Source organism: Corvus brachyrhynchos, unplaced genomic scaffold, assembly GCF_000691975.1.
Source record: "Corvus brachyrhynchos isolate BGI_N302 unplaced genomic scaffold, ASM69197v1 scaffold147, whole genome shotgun sequence".
In the NCBI taxonomy this organism is placed as follows: domain Eukaryota; kingdom Metazoa; phylum Chordata; class Aves; order Passeriformes; family Corvidae; genus Corvus; species Corvus brachyrhynchos.
The window spans coordinates 117,498-131,017 of NW_008239105.1; the positions used below are offsets into that span (position 1 = coordinate 117,498).

At 40.3% G+C, this 13,520-nt stretch overlaps 1 long non-coding RNA gene across 1 annotated transcript; it reads left to right on the forward strand.

Annotated features, from left to right (window-relative positions):
* Positions 1–1,115: 1,115 nt before the first annotated feature.
* On the forward strand, positions 1,116–9,498 carry LOC108447959. Its single transcript, XR_001863689.1, has 3 exons — positions 1,116–1,223; positions 6,220–6,293; positions 7,824–9,498. It is a non-coding gene; the product is annotated as an uncharacterized LOC108447959 (long non-coding RNA).
* Positions 9,499–13,520: the final 4,022 nt, after the last annotated feature.

Here is a 13,520-nt window from a genome sequence, read left to right on the forward strand (position 1 = left end):
GGTCAGAGAATATTTAGCTTTAAGAAAATGGAACAGGTTTGGAATTCACAAATACCTGGAATTCCTAGAGTCTTAAATTTATGTGTGTTTTGTAGAAAGGCATTTTCTTGGTCAGAATGCTGCTGATGGAATTAGTTTTAGAAATCAGGAGTCCACACCATTCAAATGGTAAACTTCCAACTCTCTGCCACAGTGGATTTGAAGTGCAGTTGTGTCTGGAAAATACATTTTTTCTTTTAGCCTGTACTGCTTGCTTCAGGAGCTTTGGGTTTCCACTACCAAGGCTTCCACATCAGTATTCAAAGGAAACCGAGATGTGCAGCTGATGGCCAAACTAGACACAAAGTTGTTATGTGCCAATATTGCTTATGAGAATGAAATAGTATTTGTTTTGTACAGGACTTAGTTCTTTGTAGGTCTGGAAATGGTGGGATGTAGTCTTTTCTCAGCTACCACTGAAGTTGACTTAGTGGACATGAGCTTCCTTCAGAAATCCTTCATGAATATTTTTGGTAGTATCAGTATCTATCTGTTAGACCAGAGGTTGAATTAGGCTGGAAAAACTGCTTGGGAATACTGCATGAGATGGGTGGCACCATATGCTGACCTGCCACTGCTTATGCTGTTGCCACGGACAGGGAAGGACAGGGAATCCTCTACTCCAGATCTGCCTGACCAACACAGATCAGATGCTCCCCTTTCTTTTCTCTTTTCCTTTTTCTCAAGTTATCTGTTTTGATTGCACAAGCTGGGGGCCCTTAAGGAAAGTAACCTGGCAAGATCATCAAAGCACTGACTTATGTTAATAACAAAGTAAGAACATCAAGTAGATCTGTATTTTCTACCTCTGAAGGAAATACATAGGGAGCAGAAGTTACTGACCACTTGGAAGGATGTTTAGCTAACAAAATCACATTCTTTTAAGAAAATAATTTCTCTGACTAGCATCTGGTCATTTCTTGCATGACTCCTGTATCCTACTGGTCATCTTGGTGTGTTTTTCCTACCTTACTTGTCCACACAGTACTCTTCTTGCATTACTCATGGAAACCTTTTCCCTGTATGCTATCTTGTTAACCAGCCATTGTTTTTATGTCCTGGTCTGGGTTATACAGGAAGAAAATGTCAGTGGGCAAACTTGCATCTTGTTCGGTGTCCCTTCAAGAATGCTGCTGTTGTTTTGTGTATAGCAGCCGCCGCCCTTGAAAGTGGAGACCACAAAGGTGAGCATATAATTATGGCTAAAGGCAGATCCCTGAAATGTTGAGCTTTGGCATAGTGCTGTGGTTTGCATCAGAATTCAAAACAAGGCTAGTCCATCATATAAGAGAAACAAAGGGGGAGCAGGAGCCCATAACCAATCAACTAACCAGAACAAACCCCTGCTTGATCCAAGAATGTGGGGTATGCCCAGCCCCTGCCCTGGAGGGACGCCTGCTGAGATAAGGAGATTGCTTAACCTCCCAGCAGGACTCCCTGGAAAGGCAACCACTTGCAGCTACCACGAGAAGAAGACAGACCCAGAATCCTCTGGGAGACCCTATGCAGATCCTTTGTAACCCATTGGCCGTTACCCCCTGACACCCACCCCCTGTATCCCTATAAAAGCTAGCCCTCTTCCCCTGTGAGGGCAGAGAGAAGGTCGTCACTGGCCTCACCTTTGCCGGGTATGGACTAATAAAGCTACCTCGTGCGGAACTGCTTCACGGGTCTCTCGTCTCTCCCCCCTGGTCTGGCCTGGAGATTGGCCTGCAGAGCAAGAGCTGGAATCACAAGCTGAAAATCACTAAGAGCTGATAGCCTCTCTGCACGGGCACTCCAGCTAGTGGCTGAGGGAAGAAACCGGGACCCGGGAAGATGATCCTCCATGGGACCATCTCTCCGAACCGGTCACGGCTTCCTGGGTCAGAGCTACCGACCCCACACCAACTGCCTTACAAGAAGGGATCAGAGAAATGTAAACACAAAAGCTTTTTCTGGAGAAATGTTTGGGGATGACAGCTAGAAATTTTCTTGTGCCTTTGCATCTAAGCATAGCTTGTTGAGGTTTGCTTTTTTTTTCTATAGGAAGCAGATGACTACCTGATTGAACAGTGTTTCTTGAAAGGTAGCTGTCAACCTGCTGGGAATTCCAGATCAGAATAATAATTGCAGGATTATCCTAGCTCTGCTGGACGATGTTCCTTTCCTAATGCTTCCCCTGAGCTTTGTTTGAAGTCTTTTGTGAGTCTTTTTCTTAGATGGAAACAGGGAAAGAAATACTTGTTTTGCTCTTCTAGCAATCCCTAGATAGGAGAAGCGTTATGAATATTGAATGTTCTCTTTGGACATATTTTCATTCATTTACTGTTGCCACTTTCCAATAAACACTTCATTATAATGACTTATTGAAAGCTCTTTCATGTGATCACTGAAGTGGCAATAAATATTTGGAGCTTAATATTGAGCCAGTTTAAAGCAAGACAGTGTTTCTTGTTGACTCCAGTAAGTGCTCTCAGACTTCTGATGTCCACTCATCTTTCAATGAAATCTGATGATTTTAGTGTAACTGAAATGCTGAGGATGTTTGAAAAGTGAGAATAAAAAGAGGAACTGAGTTATTTGACAGTAGATCTGATAAAGAAGGAAAAGAATAATATTGTAGGAAAGCAACAGATATTGTCTTGTATTAGAGAACCTAAGATCAATATCGCTAACTTTTTAGAAGGACCCCAAGTTGTGCTTTTTTATTATATGTTATAAATAATTTTGTCCTTAATACTGGGCCAACATACAAACAGAACAGGAGCTCTTTAAGGAACAGAATTTGAGTTCAATGTGCTCAGGTTTTTGTTGTCTGTGTATCAGTTCTGCATATTTCATATCCTAATGGTGTTTGGTTTTTCCCCACTGAAACAATTTACCTCCTTTTGGGGGGGAGATGGCTGTCTTTTCTAGGGTTACTTTTTTGGCTGTTGTTCAGATAGATATGAGTAAATAACAGCATCTCGCCTTCAGATATGCTTCAAATTCCTTTTAGAGCTCAGCAGGGATACAGTGCCTGTACTGCAGAGAGCTACAAAACTACTTTTTCAGTTGGATTTATACTGAGACAGAAGTGGGTCCTGAGGTTTTTTATAGCCACCAAGACCAGAACTCTTACCACCTCCTTGGGCCTGGGAGTAGAAATTCTGGCTCCAGCCCACCCATTTAAAAGCTCAGGGAGTTTTCAGGCAGGACGGAAGTTAAGAAGTTGTTATTTGTTCCACGTCAACCTGTTTCAGGTGTTGAAATGTTTCACAAGGCAGTAGTCAGTATAACTCAGTGTGGTTTCCCAAGAGCTACCAGTGTCAAAGGTCTGTAGTGGGTTGACCTTGGCTGGACACCAGGTCCCCTCCACAACTCGATAGAGGAGAGAAAATATAACTAAGGGTTCATGAGTTGAGATAAGGACAAGGAGAAATCAATCACCGATTACTGTGACAGGCAAAACAGACTTGACATGGGGAAATTAGTTGCATTTATTACCAATCAAATCAGAGCAGGATAATGAGAAATAAAATAAATCTTAAAAACATCTTCCCTCCAACCCTCCTTTCTTCTCATGCTCTACCTTCTCCCCTACAAGCTGGGCAGGGAGGCAGGGAATGGGGGTTATGGTCTGTTCATCACACATTCTTCCTGCTGCTGCTCAGGGAAAGGAGTCCTTGCCCTGGGTCCTTCCCATGGGAAAGTGTTCTCCATGAACTTCTCCAGAGTGAGTTCTTCCCATGGGCTATACTTCTTCACTAACTGCTCCAACGTGGGTCACTCTTCCATGAGGTGAAGTCCTTCAGGACCAGGCTGCTCAGTGTGGGTCCCTCACTGAATCACAAGTCCCACCAGGATGCCTGCTCTAACATGGGCTCCTCTCTCCACGGGCCCACAAGTCCCTGCCAGAAACCTACTCCTGTGTGGGCTTCCCATGGGGTCACAGAATTCTTTGGTCATCCACCTGCTTCAGCCTGGTCTCCTCCACAAGCTGCAGATGGACCTCTGCATCCCCGTGGACCTTTGTGGGTTGCGGGGGCACAGCTGCTTCACCATGGGCTGCACCACAGGGGGGAATCTCAGCTCTGGTGCCTGGAGAACTTCCTGCCCCTCCTTCTTCACTGACCTTGGTGTCTGCAGAGCTGTTCCTCTCACATGTTCTTACTGCTCTCTTCTCTGTGCAATAATATTTTTTTACCCCATTCTTACCCCTCGTATCCCAGAGGCACTACCACCATCTCTGATGGGCTTTGCCTTGTCCAGTAGTGGGTTCATCCTGAAGCCAGCTGGCACTGGCTCTGTCAGACATGGGGAAAGCCCCTTGCAGCTTCTCACAGAAAGCCACCCCTCTATCCCCCCTGCTTCCAAAACCTGGCCATGCAAACCTAACACAGGGGCTCAGAGAAAAAGTTGCAAAACTCAAGCTGGAAAACTTTTCCAGAGATGAAGCACAGCTTCTTTAGCTGCTTTCTATACATTATTATTCATTTGGTATATTTTCACATTGATGTTGGATCTATTTAGGATTTATACAGACACTGTTAGGTCCACATCCCCTAACCTTTGTGTTTTTAGTTTGTCAATTAGGTTTAAATATAAAGCACCCTGAGTGCCAATTTAATTACATTGTATTACTGACTAGTTTTCTGGCAGTATCCTGTCTCTAACTGTCCAGGCTGGCTTCAGAAGGGAGCTACTTATAAAAATATAGTCCCAAGGGCAATGATTAGAAAGGAGAGACTAAAAGAAGGGTCTGTGCTGAAGGAGGAGTTAGTAGTCAATACAGGCAGAGGAAATTTTGCATATTATCATGCAAAATTTGCCCAAGCTCTTGCATGCGTAAAGAAGACCTCATGTACATACTCACAAATGTAAATTGAAAAACAAACCCCCTACTGAAGCAGTTATTTTAAATAGCCTCATAATAATTTAAATAATCTGTGAATTTATAATTGAAATATTATGTAAAAATAACTATTATCTAGAAGATGCTTATTGGAACTCTAGGTCATGTGTGGATATTGATTAGTAAGCATTACATTTATTATTTCTGATTAGCCTTAGAAACCCACCAAAACACTGAATTATAGCATAAAAGGACATGTTTAGGGCTGAGTTTGTGCTTAAAGGAAGGACTCGGCATCTTTGTGGAACTTAAATCTCCCTGCACTTCTGAATTCTGCCCCAAATTTCTGACCCATTTGAAGCCTGGAGGAAATTTGCAGGTAAGTAGAGAGAGCCAAACCACCCCCTCTGCTGGGACTTGCTTCCAGGATGAACCACTGCCATCCTCCTCTTTCAGCTGCCAGCTCAGGCTTTGTAAGGAATGCAGAGGTGAATTAGCATCACACCTCTAGAGCTGTTACTGCCTGTATCTGCTCCAACCCAACTTTGTCAACTAACTTTGATGTCAGGTTACCTTAATATGCTAAAGTAGGATGAGTTAGGAGTTGATTCATGAGTGGATCAGACATCCCTGCCTTGGGGGCAGCAACATCTGTTAGGCAGGTGGGGGAGGAAGGCAGGGAGCGGCAGCAGCTTAAGCTGTCTCAGTTTCTTCCGCTGCTGCATGTCTGCTTGAGTCCTGTGGTCACAGGTTGCCCTTCATTAAAATGTCCTTCCTGGACTGAGAGTTTCTGCTTTTTGTTCTCAGTGAGATTGTGGTTTACATGATCAAAGATTTTAGCTTTGCTTGACATATGGCCACAGGCCATATTTGCTTACTGCAAAAGTGAACTCTTCCTACCAGATGAGCCTGAGCTGTGCAATGCTTTCTCCAGCCCTCAGCACATGGAGAGGGAAGGCTGCAGTTTGAAACTCGTTTCCTTCCTGCTTTTTCAGTTTTTTAACATCTTCCCCACCTTACTGGGTTGGCACTGCAGTTTCCTAATGTGTTTCAGGAAATCTTTTCCCTGTTCATATCTTAAAGACAGTGCTCATTCAGCTGCGGGCACCAGTGAACCACCCAAATGCTTCAAGGTTGGCCTGGTCACCCAGTTTTAGGGTATCCCAGTTGTTCTCAATCAAAGGATCAGCTGTCATGGACAAAAATTTGCAGTCAGTCCTGGACACTGTAAGCAAAATAATTGACTTAAAAAATTTAGCTGTAATTTGAGTTTGTTTGCTGGTTTGCTTTTATCTGTAGTAGCCTCTATGTTGTTTTATTAAAAATGGCAAATGAATGATTTACTGATGTCTTGCATATTACAGGCTGAGGATTCCTGATCATCTGAAAATTCTTGCCAGCCTCTGAGAAATTTCAGTCACAGCCAAGGTCTTCATTGGTAAAAAAGAAGTTGCTGACATTTGTTAATTATGCTTGTATTTTTCTTGATCAACTTCCCAAATTCAAGTAAGACAGAAATTGATTTGCCTGATGAAATTTATCTGTTGGCATACTTCAGGATTTTACCTAAACTACATCTAGGCTACCTACTGGATTCAGCTATGTTGTATGCAGGTGTTTTATGTATAGAAATGGGATTTCAGGAGCAAAAGATTGCTTGGGATGCATGCAGATGCAGAACTGGAAGAGGGTATGCACTCCTGCCAAGCGTGGTAACACAGATGTAGCTCAAACCTCTTCTGTTTCTGCTTGCGATGACAAAAATAGCATTGCTAAATAGTACTGCCTTTCCTCCTGGTATGAAATCCATTAAAAAGACAGACACTTGCTCTTTTCTTTTTTGCTGAAGAAGCTACTTGTATTGGAAATGGAGCTGAAAGAATCTTGCTGTAGGATGTTATGGAAGTAAATGCTCAGCAAACATGAATAATGAGGAGGTATATCAGAAAATAGAGGAGATATGGGTAAATGGGACAAGCCATACTGTGAAAGGTTTAATCAGAAATGGAAATTTTTATTCTTGGTTCTCTTCATATTTTAAAAATTGCTTTCCAGTCATTGCCTCTTCTTTATATGTATTACTTAGTGAGAAACACAGAAAAAATACTGCTGGTGCTCAGCCCCTGCAAGAGTGTCAAATCTGGAGAGGACCTCCTCTCAACTCCCAGTCAGTCTGAGCACAGTCAGAGCATAAAGATGCAGATAGCCAGAATGTGGAGGCAAGAGGGGAGTGTGGGAAATAGCAATAGGCCCAGTGAAGCACATTCTTATCCTCTAAAACTTTATTCTGCCAAACGCCCCATGTTTTCCTTACAGCTAATTCATAACCTGATATTTTAAAGTTACAAAATTATTATTCTTTTAAGATACCAAATCAGATATATACCTTAGCAGATATATACCTGATGTATACCTTCACTCATTTTTAGTCTGCTGAGAATAATACATGTAGAAGTGCAGAACTAGATTCAGATTAGTTGTATACTAAGTACACTTGCATGATAGGAAAAATCTGTGCTAGTTCTCTGAAATAAATGTTCCACTTCTCATTTCATTTGCTCACTTTCTCTTTCTTTTGCAGAACCCCTAAATGAATAAGGGATTGTTTGTTGCCAGTTAATTAAAACTATTAATGAGATTATTTTTTTTATCCCAAATTGAACCAATCACTTGGCTTCTAGTGTAAGAAAGATTTGATGAGGTTGATATGTGTAGCTCAGGAAAATATCCATTTAATGTAGGACTTGGCATTGATTTGTACCAAATTTTATTTTAGAGTTTTGGTTTTGGTTTTTTATTTGCTATAAAAGTTGTGAATAAAGCTCATCAGATACTCAATCTGTTTCTATCTCTCTAAAGAGAGTGCTAGACACTGAATTAGTCAGGTGTGGTGTTGGGTGTATTCTTACTTTTTCCACTGCTTTCCTTACCCACATCCTTCCAATTCAATTGTCTCTCTCTTGTTCAGTTTCAGATTACTTGATGAAGATAGAAAACATCTGGTGTCTCCTGTGGACTTGCATGGAGTCTAGGATGGAAAAGGTGCACAGCCATGGACAGACTTGGACTAGACTCCTAGCAGACTGCTACAAGACTCTTTTCCACATAACTCTTGCTACACAGCGTGTCCCAATGTGTCTAATTACACCATACCAAGTGATTAAAATCCACAACAATGACCTGCCTTGGGAGGAGAGTGGGGAAAAGGGAAGGCATTGCTATTCCAAAGTCCTGAAGTGCCTGGCTATTCTGACCCCTTTTCTCCGAGCCAGTCTTCCCCAACTTTCATTTTCATACATTCAGCTTTATATTCTTTCAGCTTCCTCCATAAGAACAATTACTGAGGGGCTATAAGTGAACATAAGTTAACCAAATGCTTTCATTGTCACCTTTGAAGCTTTGTTATTTCTTGTGCTCCATCCTCTTTCTCATTCTGATTTCTTATTCTGAGTGTGTGCCTCAGGGAAGCATTACAATAACATTTAATTCTGCAGCTCCTGCCTCTCTTTCGCCAACAAGCACATACATGAGTGTGAGACCCAGGCTGTGCACAGAGCCATCCAGCTCTGGGCTTTAAACTGAAAGAGGGTAGGTTTAGATTAGATATTGGGAAAGCATTTTTATGATGAGGGTCGTAAAACACTGGCGCAGGTTGCCCAGGGAAGTTGTGGATGACCCATCCCTGGAAATGTTCAAGGCCAGGTTGGATGGGGCATTGAGCAACCTGGTCTAGTGAAAGGTGTCCCAGCTCATTGCAGAGAAGTTGGACTAGGTGACCTTTAAAAGTGCCTTCTAACCCAAACTATTCTATGATTCCAAGATAATTAATCAGGAGGAATTTAGATTGTGTTTGTCTTCTTCAGGAAAGAAGTTGTGAATGTAGTGCTTTCAAAAATCATGAAGAAACAAGATGATATCCTGTGCAGGCAGAAGAGAAAACCTGTTCAGTCTCTGTTGTGGTGTCTTGGAAATAAAAAGGGTGTTTCTGCTAAGCACTTTGCATCAATAAATACTGTAAGCTCTTGGCATTATTAATTGTCCTCACAGTCTGTGAAGCAGGAAAACAGCCAAAGGTGAATAATCTTAATTCCCAGTACCTTTACCTAATTTAAACAATATTCAGTGACCTTTAGCCAGAGAATGATTTTTCAAAAGCCTTTTCAAACTCTATTTTAGCATGACATCCAGACTTTCAGCTGTGCCTGAGATTTTGCCAAGCTTAGGGGAAGGTCAGGGCATTATATAAAATATACCAGCTTCTTCTAGCCATGTTCCAATAAAGAAATAAAATAGATCAATAAAGCATGTCGAAGTCATTATAATCCAGATTTTGGAAATTCCTGTTAGCAGAGCACTTGTGGGTATTAACTTAAAATATGTTTCCTTTAAGGATGAGTGGCTGCAATATCTGCTGTCACTCAGTGACTGGGAGCTTTCTCTGCATGCAGATACCATGCCCAACTTAAAAATGTGTTGGCCAGGTGGCAGTCTTGATATGTGCCTTATTAAGGACACATTGGTAAAAGGAGAAGTATGTCAAAACGCTGATCATCCTTCAACTAAACTAACCCTGTTTTGGAAGTTTGGAAATTTTTGACTCAGATGTTTGTATCTAAGTAGTCCTGATTAGGCAACCACTTTGTTCCTCTCTATTAAAATAAAATGTTAAATTATTTGAATTCTGTTTGCTTGAGGATATTGATGGGCAATAAAAGACAAATAATAACAAAATCATCGCATTTGATATTATGTCATCAGTAATCCAAACAGCAAAATTAATTGCTCTTCTTAATAAAACCAAAATCCTTTCTGTATTCCAGAGCAAGGAAATTACCTAGAGAAAAAGAAAATCCAGAAAGTGCTTAATGCGTGAGTTGCTGTGGCATATTTTCTATTATAATTATAAAAAAATTCCAATTGTCACCGGCTCTATTTTCTAGCTGCTCACCTTTTATAGTTCAGGAAATTAAGATAGAAGGAACAGAAAGAGATACGTATTTGCTTTTTCTTTTTTAAGTTTTCTGGGTTTGAATGGATCCTATTATAAAATATGGTTCATAAGTTGAACATATTGAACTACATCCTAGGCTGATCATCCATATTTCAAAAAAATGGAGAAGAGCATATAAATATGGACAAGAGTAATTGATTACTTACTTTTAAGAAAATTATTCTATCATGTATTGCTCATGTAAGAAAGAAAATCCCAAGTGTGAAACAGCTGCAAGAAAATGAAATTTCTTGTCTAAAAGAATTTTCAGGTTTTAAATGACCCTAATTTTCTATAGAAGATATTCTTTAAATTCCTCCCATTGTGATGCTCACAGAAGCAAAACAAATGAATTATATCTGATTAATTCTAAAGTAGATGAGATAAAGCTGTTATAGGACTATGCATTTATTTGTTTATTTGTTTACAATGTTCCTAGTCCAGAGTGTTTTGCTGAGCACTGACATGTTGGGTGCCTTGTGTTTTAGGGCAGGAGTTAGTTTGCTATAGCTCTGATAATTATAAGGGCATGAGATCTATAAAGAAGTAAAATTACTGCTCCGGCCAGGTGAGGATTTTTTCCAGAATGAAAGTTATACTTAGTTATGGTATTTAATAGCTGAAGGAGTGAAGCTTCCAGAAGGGACCATGCAAGTCTGTAAGTGTGGTCACCCCCAGCTCCTCTGTGAGAGCAGAACGAACTAAGCAAAATGAAGAAGTCAGCCAGCCCCACCTGAGCATGTGGGCTATGGGCAGGAAGTTTAATGCATTTTCCTGTTCTCCAATTCATCCCATTATTCTCCCCCATTTCTCATTACTCCTTGAAATCTAATCCTTACACATAGGAGAAGTCAATCCTAGTGGACATCTGAAGGATCAGGCATCATATGACGAGTGACATCAGACCTTGATGAGGATGACTGTGTCCTTCCTCAGGACACATCAAGCATGTTCAATCCTTTTCTTTTTTGTGGTGTTCTGGGAAGAAAATACATGACTTTTGTGTTTAAGTTCTAATGCCCAAGGATAAGTTTACAGGACTGACAGTTGCTATAGATATAGTGCTGTTTGCAGAGTGATCAAGACTTGTTCTGGAAACTACTGACATTAAGTCAATTTTCTGAGGAAAGTCTCGACGTAACTGCAAGAGCCATGAACTTCCAAAGGGATATTTAACTTACAATGATTTTGTTACAGTTTGGAGACACTCCCAAAGTGCATGCAGTCTGATTTCACATGATGCCACATCCAAAATATATTCCTGAAAAATGGATATATGCGGGAGCTTGGGTGGGTCGGACAGTCGGGACGGACGGAGACGAGAGATCTCTGAAGTCAGATCTTGGAACATGCGGTTTATTGCAAAGGGCGTGGGTATAGGGGCACTGCTTAGAGCTGCCAGACTCAGCTCGGAGCAGGCCCAGGAGAGCAAGAGAGTAAGCGGGTAAGTAAAGAGAGAGAGAGAGAGAGCGAGAGGAATGAGAGTGAAGAAGTAGTATGTGAAGTCCTGGTTACAATACAATAAATCATCTTCTGTACTGAATATTCTAATTGTCACTAACCAATCTAATACAAGATACAAATCCTATAGCATTTACATACAGCCTATAAGAGTTCTTCTATTACCATAGAGTGTTACATCTTAACTTCTAAAAACTACTCTTTGGACCCCTTCTGCTGAGCTAGTAGGGTCTGCTCTGACCCTTGGACCTGCCTGCAAGCAGAGGGTATTGTTCAATCAAGAGGGGATTACCTTCAGTCGGCCATACCATTGTTTTCCAGTTGTTCAGTAACTAAGACTTGGTATCTCAAAAGGTGGCTTTCATTTCGATGTCGCTTATAGTTTTCATATTCTCAAAATCTTTTGTCAGGCAATCATATTTATAAGGCTTTCCTGTTTCATCTTCCCCAACAGATATACTCTTAAGTAGAGGACACAAATGCAGAGAACTGTTTTTTGCTCACCAGTTATTAAAAATCTTAACCTCAAATGTCAGGTAGCTTTTAAAAAAAGAAAAAATAAAAATCTTCAATAATGATCCTCCAGAAACTCTTTCTTGGGTTCCTATACCCATAAGTGCCTAAAGGAGATAGAAATGAATCTCATAAATACCAGAGAGAGATCAGCAAAACATTTTCTGTTGAAGTCATCAATTGCAAAATGTTTTCCTTTGAAATCACAACCAAACATAGCAGCAGTTTCTTTCTCAAAAGGTTAAGTAACCTTTTTTCATTTGAAATACGTTAATTACATACTGTTAGAGAGTGATTTGTTACTTTTCAATACTTATTTATAGGGGCCTTTATAGCAGGAAAGTTTGGAGTTGTACTTTTGGTAGGACCTTTTTAATTCTTTACGGAAACCTTTAAATGTGAGGTCTTGTAAACCAACCTGTGTTTTCATAAAGTGATATGTAGGATGGCAGACCTCTGTTTTAGAAAGGAAGTATAATGATCTATAGCTGTGAAGTTAACAAACTGTCAAGATTCTTAAAAAATGAAAAAATTGTTTACCCTTAACTACCCAGAGATACTGAAATACAAGCTTTGTACCAGGTTATTAAAATCCAATTCCACATTTCAATGAACATTTATCTACTTTTTATTGTTGAATATTTTTTTTAGCATTGTTAATAATAACCTTTGTTTCCTAGACATGTAAAATATAATTGAATCTCAACTATATGCCTGGAAGCATTCTAGCACCAATTAGTCACTATAAATAGTGCATTAGTGGGCCTCGCTTGAAGCTAAATGGTATTGGATTGTTTATATTCAACAAATGGGAATAAGATACCATTTTTTTCATCTGGAGGAGCGTTCCTTGTGAAGGTGGCTTCAGCAGAGCTGTCTGGAAAGCAGAATTTACTGTTCTGAGTGCAGCAGTCTGCCACTCCTGGATCCCAGGATTTAATAATTTTGCTCTGTGGCTCTCTGTACATCTTGGTCACTGCCAGCTCAGGGACCTTCACCCAACACTCCATGGGGCAGTGTGAGTTTGCCACTTTGGCTGGGATTCATTGGCTCAAATGTAGACCATCTGTTGTGTGTCTCCATGTGAATAAACTGCTAGACTACATTTTCAAGCAGTGAAAAAAAAAAAGGATGAATGTCTGGGGCACAACTGATTTCATTCTAAAGGTAGATATGTGAAAAAGGTCAAATGGCCATGGCCCTAAAAATGACCTTTTCTCTGTTATCTGTTTAACAGAGTCTATGATACAATATATAGTTGAATATCATTAATTTTACCTTATGTGACATGCTGAAGCTTAGTCATCTAAACTTAAATGTTGACAGATAATTAAATGTTTTTTGGAAATTCAGAATTGTCATAAACCCAGAAGTAGTAGCCTGAGGAGATGAAAGCTGTGAATATGAACATTAATGGGTTCAACATTCAAGGCTTGCTTGAAAATTTTGGCCTTTCTTTGTTTGCCATCTTGTGAAGTATAATAATACTGCTTTTTAACTGCAAACAATTTTGTGCTCTCCATAAGGAAAACCAGGCATACAACCACAGTCACATAAGAAATAGACCATGAAGGTACGGCACTAACGATAACTTGATACAAACCTTGACTCTTAACCCTGATTTTCATGTGTATTACATCTACACCTACAAGATAAGTGAATATTAATTACTACAATAGCTATTTCTGAATAACCCTTATT